The 9,486-nt window shown below is 49.3% G+C and overlaps 1 protein-coding gene across 1 annotated transcript in view; it reads right to left on the bottom strand.

Annotated features, from left to right (window-relative positions):
* Window positions 1–9,486, bottom strand: part of TCF4 (transcription factor 4) — a 127,195-nt gene that overhangs the window by 32,583 nt on the left and 85,126 nt on the right. The gene's annotated exons all lie outside the window — the stretch shown is intronic.

Here is a 9,486-nt window from a genome sequence, read left to right as displayed (position 1 = left end):
CTTTCTTCCCCCTTCATTTTTTCCTCTTTTTCTCTATTTTTTCCTCTTTTCCTCTTTTTCAAATATTTTTTTCCTCTATCTCCCCCTCTTCCCCCTTCCTCCTCCTATTCCTCCCCGTATTTCCCTCCTCTTCTCCCTTATTCCCCCATTCCTCCCCATTCCCCCTATATCCCCTCTTTCCCTCTTTTTTCCCCTTTCTCCCCCTCCTCCCCCATACCTCCCCCTATTTCCCTCCTGTTCTCCCTTATTCCCTCCATTTTCGCCCCTATTCCCCCCACTCCCATTTCCCCCTCTCTTTCCCTCTAGTTTTCCTCTATTTTTAATCTTCTTTCCCTCTCCTTTTGCTTTCTCCCCTTCTTCCCCCCTTCCTCCCCTATTTCCGTCCTCTTCCCCCCATTTCCCCCCTCTTTTCCCCCTCTTTCTCCCCGCTTTCCCTCCCCTGTCGCGCTGTTGCTGCCCGCCGCGGTCGCCCCGGTTCCCGGTTTGTTCCCGGTGTTTTTCCCGTGTCCCCGGCGGTGGCTGTGGGGCCGGTGGCCATGTGGCCGCGGGCGCTGCTGGCTCGCTCCCAGCTTTGTGCGCAGCTGCCGCGGCCCCAGAGCCAGCGAGCCGGGCCGAGGGAAAACCGGGAACTGCCGCGGAACGCGGGATAACGGCAGGGAGACGGCCGGGGCAGGACGGCGGCGCTGCGGGAGCTCCAACGACGGCCCCCAAGGGCCCCCAAACCAGCCCTAACGTGTCCTGAGAAACAGCCCTGAGTATCCCTAAAACCAGCCCTGGGTAGCACTAAAACCAGCCCTGGGTAGCACTAAAACCAGCCCTGGGTATCCCTAAAAACCGTTACAGTATCCCTAAAACCAGGCCTAAAGTATCCCTAAAACCAGCCCTGAGTATCCCTAAAACCAGCCCTGGGTATCCCTAAAAATTCTGAAAGTATCCCTAAGACCAGCCCTGAAGTGTCCCTAAACCCAGCCCTAAAATCCCCTAAAACTGCAGCTCCAAATGAAGCGTCTATAAAATCAACTATGGGATAAACAGCCCTAAAATATCCCCAAAGCAGCCCCAAAACTCGCCCTAAATCCACCCCTAAAGGAGCCCCCAAAGCAGCCCTAAAGTTTCCCTAAAAACATGGATATGGAATAAATATCTGGGAAATGAGAGAGAAGAGGAAAGGAATAGTCCCAAAAGTCAATATATCAAACCCAGCCCCAAGTATCCCTCCAAACATTCCCAAGGATCCATAAAACAGCCCGAAGTATCCCTAAAAACACCCCTAAAATATCCCCAAAAAAGAAATGTCCATAAAATCAAATGGAATATGGAATAAATGTCAATATGTGAAAAATATCCCTAAGAATCCCTAAAAACAGCCCTAAGAGTCCCTAAAAACACAGATATAAATTCACTGTCTCTAAAATGAGGGATAATATGGAATGAACAACCCTGAAAAGTCAATATCCTAAAATATCCCCCCAAAACAACAGATATAACCCTAAAAGGTAGTATCCCAAATCCATGCCTGAGGCATCCCTAAAAAACCTGGATACGAAATGAATGCCTGTAAAATGAAGGATAATATGGAATAAATAATCCTCAGAAGTCAATATCCTCCAAAATCCCTAAAATATCCCTAAAAACAGAGATATCAAATAAATATTCCCAAAAGTATTGTCATAAATATCCCTAAAAATATATATATATCAATTAAAATAAAAAAAACCACGAATCAAATCCCAATATCCACAAATCCCAAAATAATAGCAAGGAAGGAGCCTTAAAGTAAGTAATTAAATAAATATATCCAGAGATAAATATCCCTAAAATAAATAGGGATTCATATGATCAATATCCTGGGGTCCCATCCCACAAATCCTGAGCATCCCAGGGAAGGATATTGGGAAGAAGAAGGAAAAGGAGGAGGAGGAGGAGGAGAAGGACAACAAGGATCACGAATCTCCTGGAAGAGGGAATGGGTTCCTGCTTTTCCAACAAGATTTTCCAGGCAGAGACTTTGGGAAGGGCATCATCCCGGGAGCTCCTTCACTGTTTCCAACCCGGCTAAGAGCTGGGAATGGGAATGCTGCGGGAGAAACCCCCAGAGGAATAAAGCCAAGGCGAAATTCCCTATTTTTTTGTGGATAGAAGGGTGGATAACTCAGGGTGTTGGAGCTTCTCCACATTGCTCCAGCCCAAGGGGGCATCCCCCAGGAATTCTGCCTGGACTGGGGGTCTGAACAGGGATTCCATGTGGGATTCACTATGGAAAAGGCCAGGAAAGTGGATTTAGGGTTCATCTGGGACATGGGATTTTGGGATGGGAGGTTCCTGCTTTGGCATGGATGTTTTACCATGGCCTGGATTTGGGATTTCAGGCTTTAGGAAAACCAAATCCCACTGGAATAAAGAAAAATCCCTCTGGAATAACATGGTGAAGTCCTGGAGGAGGCTGCCCAGGGCAGGGGTGGGACATGGAATTCCACAAGGGTTGGGATGGCAGGGATTTTAAGGATCATCTCATTCCCACGGGCAGGGACACCTTCCACTATCCCAGGTTATTCCAACCTGGCCTCAGGCACTTCCAGAGATGGAGAATCCACAACTTTTACCCTCCCAGCCAGGAATTCCTTCCCAATATTCCACTGAAACCAGTGGGAAGCCATTCCCTGTGGCCTGTCCCTCCATCCCTTGTCCCCAGTCCCTCTCCAGCTCTCCTGGAGCCCCTGTAGGCCCTGGAATTTGCTCCAAGGTCTCCCTGGATCAGCCTGGATGAGCCTGGAATTCCTCTAAAACTGCTTTTCCTTGAAAAATGCTTCATGGATCAGGTGAAGAAGGGAATCAACTGCTAAATCACTGATGAATCCAGTGTAGCAATTCCTGGGATTTACAGAGTCCTCAGTATTCCCTGTTCTTCCAGGGTTTATTTTTTCCTCAAGCTCCAAAAAGTCACTAATTCCATAAAAGCCCACATCCCATTAAAAAAATAGGGATTTCAGGCCCTCCAAGCAAGGGACAAACCCAGAGGCAAATCCAAACCTGCTTCCAAAACGTAGGGAATTCTGGGAGCTTGACTCCCAGCAACCCAAATCCTGCTTTTTTGTCAGGAGCCCAAATCCAGGTTTTGATTGTGCGTCTGGAAGCTGGAAGTCGTGTCCAGGTGCTGCTTCCAGGCTGGAAGCACAGACAATTCCCCGGGGCGTCGGAGCCTGAGGGTGGCTGCGGGCAGGGACGAGCGGATCGAGCCGCCTTCCCTCCCTGCTTTTCGGGATAATTCGGGCAATGTTTGGAAATATTTGGGAACATGGGGGCTGTGTCCTTGGCCGGAGGCGAGGAATCCAGCAGGAACTCAGCCGCTCCTGTGCCACCCGTGCCAAGGAAGCCCCAGATCCGCCCGGAATGGCGGGCTCTGCCCTGGCAGGGGGGGCGGCGGAGGGGGCAGAATCCCGGGATGCGCCCGCAGTGCCGGAGTTTGGTGGGAAGGGAGCGGCCGGGCAGGGGTTAACCGACATATGCTGCATAATTAGGAGATGCATTAATGATTACGGATCCTCAGCCGCTCGGCGCGGGGGCAAAATCCAGGGAAAACGGGGCGCCCGCCGCCACTTTGCCGTGCCGGGGGGGGTTCGGGATTCGGGCCGGGAGCGGAGGCCGGCTGGGTGTCAGCCCTTTCCAAGGGGTCGGGATCGGGAATGTTTGGGAGGCGGGAGGGGGCCGCGAGGAGCGTTCCCCACGGTGAGGAGGCAATTATGTATGCATGATTTCATCTGCAACTCATTAATATGCAAATGTATGCATATGTTAGTTACTAAATTAAAAATGCAAAGCAGCCCTTATGGTGAGGCTCCAAATTTGGGGGTTGGGGTTTTTTTTTCCCACAAACACACAACGCCAGGAAAAAAAAGGAAAAAAAAAAAGGGGAAGTTTGGGGAGGGGGGGAACCTGCGGATTCCCGGGAATCTTCGGGGGGACCTGTTGCGTGGCAATCCCACATTTCCGCTCGGATCGCGGGCGGGGAGAAAAGGGGGATTAACAGGGCGGCGGGGAGGTGAACCGGGAATGTCGGGAAGTCTTGGGAGATGGGCGCTAATTATCCCAGCAATCGCATTCCAGAGCCGGCAAAAAATCCCGGGATTTTTGCTCATTTTTTAATGGTTTTGGGGCGATTCCCTCTGTTCTCCATCCTCCTGGAATCACTTAGCTGCACAGGGAAACCCCCCCCTTCCCTGTTGTCACCTGAGGAGGTTGAATGTTCCAGGAATCTTCTGGAAAGGTCGGGAAATCAGAGGGTGAGGGAACTACTTAGGGGAAGGCGCTGGAAAGTGCCTTTCATTCTTTCCCAGCTGCTTTTTCCAAGGAAAACAAGGATGCAAAGGGAAGCAGGTATTTAGGGGGTATCCTGAAGGATGAGCTGCAGCAGTTTACACACACACCCCCCCCCCCGTAGGGTAATAAGGAGCAAAAATTTGGGATATATTGGAGATATCCATTAAGGCTGAGGTTTGAGGGGACAGAATTCCCTGTCAGTGGTGTTTAGAATTCCCGGTCAGTCCTGATTCCATGCATAATTCAGTTATTCCCAGCTCTGTCCATGGCTCTGAGGCTGATCTGGGGTGCTGGGACAGCCCTGGCAGCTCCCAGGGATCCTGATCCAAGCTCTTGGGATGCTGGGACACAGCTGGGAGTCCCAGGAGGGTCATTCCCAAGCACAAGGCCATCCCATGGGAATGGAATCCAAAGGGACCCTCAGGGCTGACACAGGGACCCTCAGGAGCAGCTTTATCCCATTGGTGGGACTGCACATCCCATGGGATCATAGAACCAGATGGCCTTGGAAGGTCCCTTCCCACCCAAGCCATTCCATGATCCCATGAAAGCACCATCCCAGTTCCATCCTCCTGAATTTTCCGAGGTCTTGGAAGCAGTGCAAAGGCAGGAGATGTTCCCAAGCCCAGAGAAGCTGTGGCTGCTCCATCCCTGGAATTTTCCAAGGCCAGGTTGGAGCAATCTGGGATAGTGGAAGGTGTCCCTGTCCATGGCAGGGGGTGGAATGAGATGATCCTTAAAATCCCTTCCCACCCAAACCATTCCAGGACTGTGATTCCAAGCCAAACCATTCCAAGACTGTTATTCCAACCCAAACTACTCCAGGATTCTACAATTCCAACCCAAACCATTCCAGGACTGTGATTCCAAACCAAACCATTCCAGGATTCTATGATTCCAACCCACTGTGATTCCAACCCAAACCATTCCATGACTCTATAATCCCCAACTAAACCATTCCAGGATTTCACAATTCCTCCCTTTGAATCCATTCACTTTTCCAAGCCCTTCCTTCCTGATTCCTTGTTGCTTTTAGGATCAGGAAGGAGTATCCAAAGCTCCAATTTCCCCAATTTAAGAGGCAAAAGCGGAGGCTGGAAGCAGCAAAACCGCTCGGAAAACACCGACAGATCCCCGTCGCCGAGTTTTACGTGGAATTTGGGAAGCGATTCCAGGCCAGGCCAGGCCTAAAGCTCCCGCTTTGCGCATCAATTCCCCCAACTGGATGGGATTTGTTCTTTTTACTGTCATGGGAAGCACATGTTCTGAGCAAGCTGTTCCCTCATCCCAAGCCTTCCCTGGCTGCCTGGGAAGGAAAAATCCCGGCACACTTTCCCCCCGGAAAGCAAGAGGTGATCATAAATATCCCTAAATAGCGTTCAACAGATCCGAGAGACATTAACACTTCCCCAATGCCAAAGGAGGCTCGGGAAAAAAATAATCAGAACAGATGCTCCGGGGTCAGCGAGGGAAACGCCTTTCCACAAAAAACACCCTCCCTGAATCCCAAATGAACCAGGAGCGCCGAGCGAGGGGCTGCAGCACCACGGGAGCGGGGGAAGGGGACGGGGCTGGCACAGGGACAATCCCGGGAGCTGGGCCTTGGAGGGGTCTGGGAACCCAGAGGAGAGAGGGGAACGGGGAATGTCCCACCTGCTGCCGATCCCAGGCCTGCTCCAGCTCCTGCTTCTGCTCCTGGTCCTAATCCCAGTTCTGTTCTTGGTCCCTCTCCACATCCTCCTCCTAATCCTGCTCCTGCTCCAAGTCCTGTTCCTGCTTCTAATCCTGCTCCTGCTCCAAGTCCTGCTCCTGCTCCAAGTCCTGCTCCTGGATCCTGCTCCCAGTCCTGCTCCTGCTCCCGGTCCTGCTCCTGGCCTGGTTCCCACTCCCAGCCCTTGCTCCTGGTCCTAATCCTCATCCTGGTTTTACTCCTGGTCCCGGTCCCATTCTTTCTCCCAGTCCTAGTCCCAGCCCTGGTTCTGCTCCTGCTCCTAATCCTGGTCCTGGTCCCAGGGAGGCCTTGGAGGCCCTTCCAGGGCCTAAAGGGGCTCCAGGAGAAGCCGGAGAGGGACTCAGGACAAGGGATGGAGGGACAGAACACAGGGAATGCTTCCCACTGGTTTAGATGGGATATTGGGAAGGAATTCTTCTCCCTTCCAGGGATAACTCCTTCCTTAGCATCCTGCCCTCCACTCCCATCCCATGTCCAATCTCTTCTGGATAGGAAGAAAAACCTCGAGGAATCAAATAAAGGGATGAAATGAATCCATCCCTGCCCCCAGAATCCTTCCTTTCCCAAATCCATGTGGGAAGAGCCAGATCCAAGAGAGAATTGGAATGTTTCTATATTCAATCAAGTCCTGGGGTTTCCACTTGGGAAACTAAGCTGAATTCCCACAAGAAAATCAAATTATAAATGATGTAATTAGAGAAACAAAGTGTTGGAAGCTGGATATGGAATTCCTACGGATTTGAATATTTATTCATTATATTTAATTAATATTAATTTATATCCAAGGTATTTTCTGGACCCTCATCCCAAAGAACAAACAGAATTCCTGGTTCCAAATTTCAAGGAACTTCCTTAAAAATATTGCCCTGGAGCCCCTGGGTCTGGTTTTGCAGGAATTCTGAAAGAACCTGGAATTTTTTGGACAAATCCTTCCTGAATCCTTGTGCACTTCCCACAGTTTACTGAAGAGGGAGTCTCTGTCCCAGCTAAGCCAGATCCCACTAATCCCAACCCAGAAGATTCACTCCTGGATTTGAAAGAGATTTTTTGGGAGCCCAAAATACTTCAATATCCCAAAATGGGTCGATTTCCCAGGAAAATACAAATATTGGAGCATCCACATCCCATTCCAGTTGCTTTTCCATGTTGGGGATATCCCGTGCAGTTCCTTAAAATCTACCAAATAATTTTTATGGGAATTTTTGTGCCTCTTAATCCATTTTAAAACAACACCACAGAGGTGCTTCCAAGTTTTCGCTCCCATTTTCCCTCCTTTCCTTGGATCTGTGTCCGGGAAGGCCTCTCTGTGCCAAGGAGGCCTCACCCATCCCACTGATCCTCAAAGACCCCTGGAGCAGGATCCCTCACCCAGGCTGGATTTTAGGGAAAGGTCCCTCACCCAGGAGCCACTTCCAAGGAGATGGTTCCATGTGAGGAGCCTCCACACCTGAGGAATTTTCCCACCCGAGGATCCCGGGATTGGGGACACTCAGGGACACTCCAGCTGCTCAGGGAGGGAACAAGGACGGAACCACGGAACAGTTCAGATTGGAAAAGACCTCCAGGATCACTCATTCCCACCACGAATCACCTCCAGGGAATCCCAGGAAAGCAGTTCTCCAAACATCCCCCTCAGTGCTGCTCCTGGAATTCCAAGGATCCGGCCGGATGGGGAGCTGGGGTACCAGAACGGCGCCATCACCTACTCAGGGTTTGCTCCCAGTGGGGGGAAAGCTGGAGTAGCTCCTTCTCCATGGATCCCTTCTCCGTGGGCCGAGCAGGACGTGGGATCTGCCAGAAACTGGGATCCACCACATCCATGCCTCTGCCCACGGAGCCCCGGGAGCAGGAGGCCTTGGAATTGTAAAGGAAAAGTGTCCACAGAGAAGGACCACGGAAAACCTCTACGAGGTGGGAGAAGCTCCACCTGGGAAGATCCAACCCTGGGAATATGCTGGATGAAGCCAATCCCAAACCCCCACCCCAGAGCACTTCAGATTCCGGCGGCGACCGGGAACATCCCATGGCATTGGAAAAGCGGGCGGGTTTTGAGGGACGCAGCCACATCCTGACCAAGTGTTGGGAATCCACACCTGGATTCCAGCTCATCCCGGCCTGGGATCACCCCCTGAAACGCCTCCTAAGAGTCTCCCCCCGTTCACCTCGAATTCCTTATTTGCCAACTGATTGTTCCCGTTGTTTCATGGATTTTGTTTTCCAAACTCGCTGCCGCTTCCCGAATAAAGAAGGAGCTGCTCCAGCACATTTATTCCCGTGTATCCCTGGAATTTCCACCTGCTCCTGATGTAACGCCTGATAAGTGAGGGCTATTCACCAATGCTGCTCCCTGTTCCCGGCACAAATCCCATGGGAAAAGCCACATTTTAAGAGAAATCCCAGAACATTCCCACCCCACCCACTAAGGATGTCGATCCGTGTATCCATCCTAATTAAATCCCAAATTAAAGAGGTGATTCCAGGATATCAGAACCCAAAATGCCCCAAATCTCCCCATTTCCCCTTCAAAAAGTCCCTATTTCCATCATTCTGTGCTTTTATTCCCCTTCCAGGACCTACCTTTTGATCCATTTATTCCCAGGAAATGGAGTTTTGAGGGATTCCAATATTCAGGAATAGCTGGGATGGTAGATTTCCTCATGACATAATTCCAAGCATTTCAAGTGTCCAAGAAAATCAAGCCCCAAAAAGCCCCGAGGGAAAGAAATTCCAAAGGCACTTTTGGGACTTGGTTCTTAATTCCAAATAATGGATGTTATTCCTTGACTGGGGGCTGTATTTGAATATTTCTATACTCTTGTATTTTAACCACTGACAATGTTTGTATTTGATCCATTGGATCAGGATTTGATTAATCCATGGGAAGAAATGTGGATGTTTCTTTTTATCTCCCTCTTTTAATTGGAATTTTATTGATTATAAAGTGATCATTAATGAAAGTAATTTAGCAACTTGATATTTATAATTTAGAGCTTTATAATTAGATATATTTTATAGATATAAACATATTTGCCAACTGCCAATTTCCAGGGATTCCGGATAAAATCACCAAATCCATGGGAGATTCATTTGTATATATTCTATTATTAATTTATTACATATTCCCACGGATTAATTGCCACTAATAATCAGATTCAGAGCCCAGAGAATGGGATTTCTCAGGTAGGAAAGGGAAGATTTTCCCTCCTGGGGGGTTTATTTGATATTGATTTGCAAATAAGATGCAAATGATTATTAATATATTTTAAAGATAATGAAAAAATTGGAATAAAAAATTCAAACCTTCCAATCAAATGCAATTTTAGCCATAATTTTGGGACTGAAATGTTGGGTCATTTCTCACAAAACTTTGCTTTTCCACAGATCTGCATGGATTTGAAATAAAAGCACTTTGGAATGGCTTCTGGGGGAAAAGCCCC

The sequence above is a fragment of the Lepidothrix coronata genome, unplaced genomic scaffold (genome assembly GCF_001604755.1).
Source record: "Lepidothrix coronata isolate B3197 unplaced genomic scaffold, Lepidothrix_coronata-1.0 Scaffold359, whole genome shotgun sequence".
Lineage (NCBI taxonomy): Eukaryota > Metazoa > Chordata > Aves > Passeriformes > Pipridae > Lepidothrix > Lepidothrix coronata.
The sequence above is the reverse complement of the archived record's forward strand: the minus strand, read 5'-3'. Positions and strand labels throughout refer to the sequence as shown.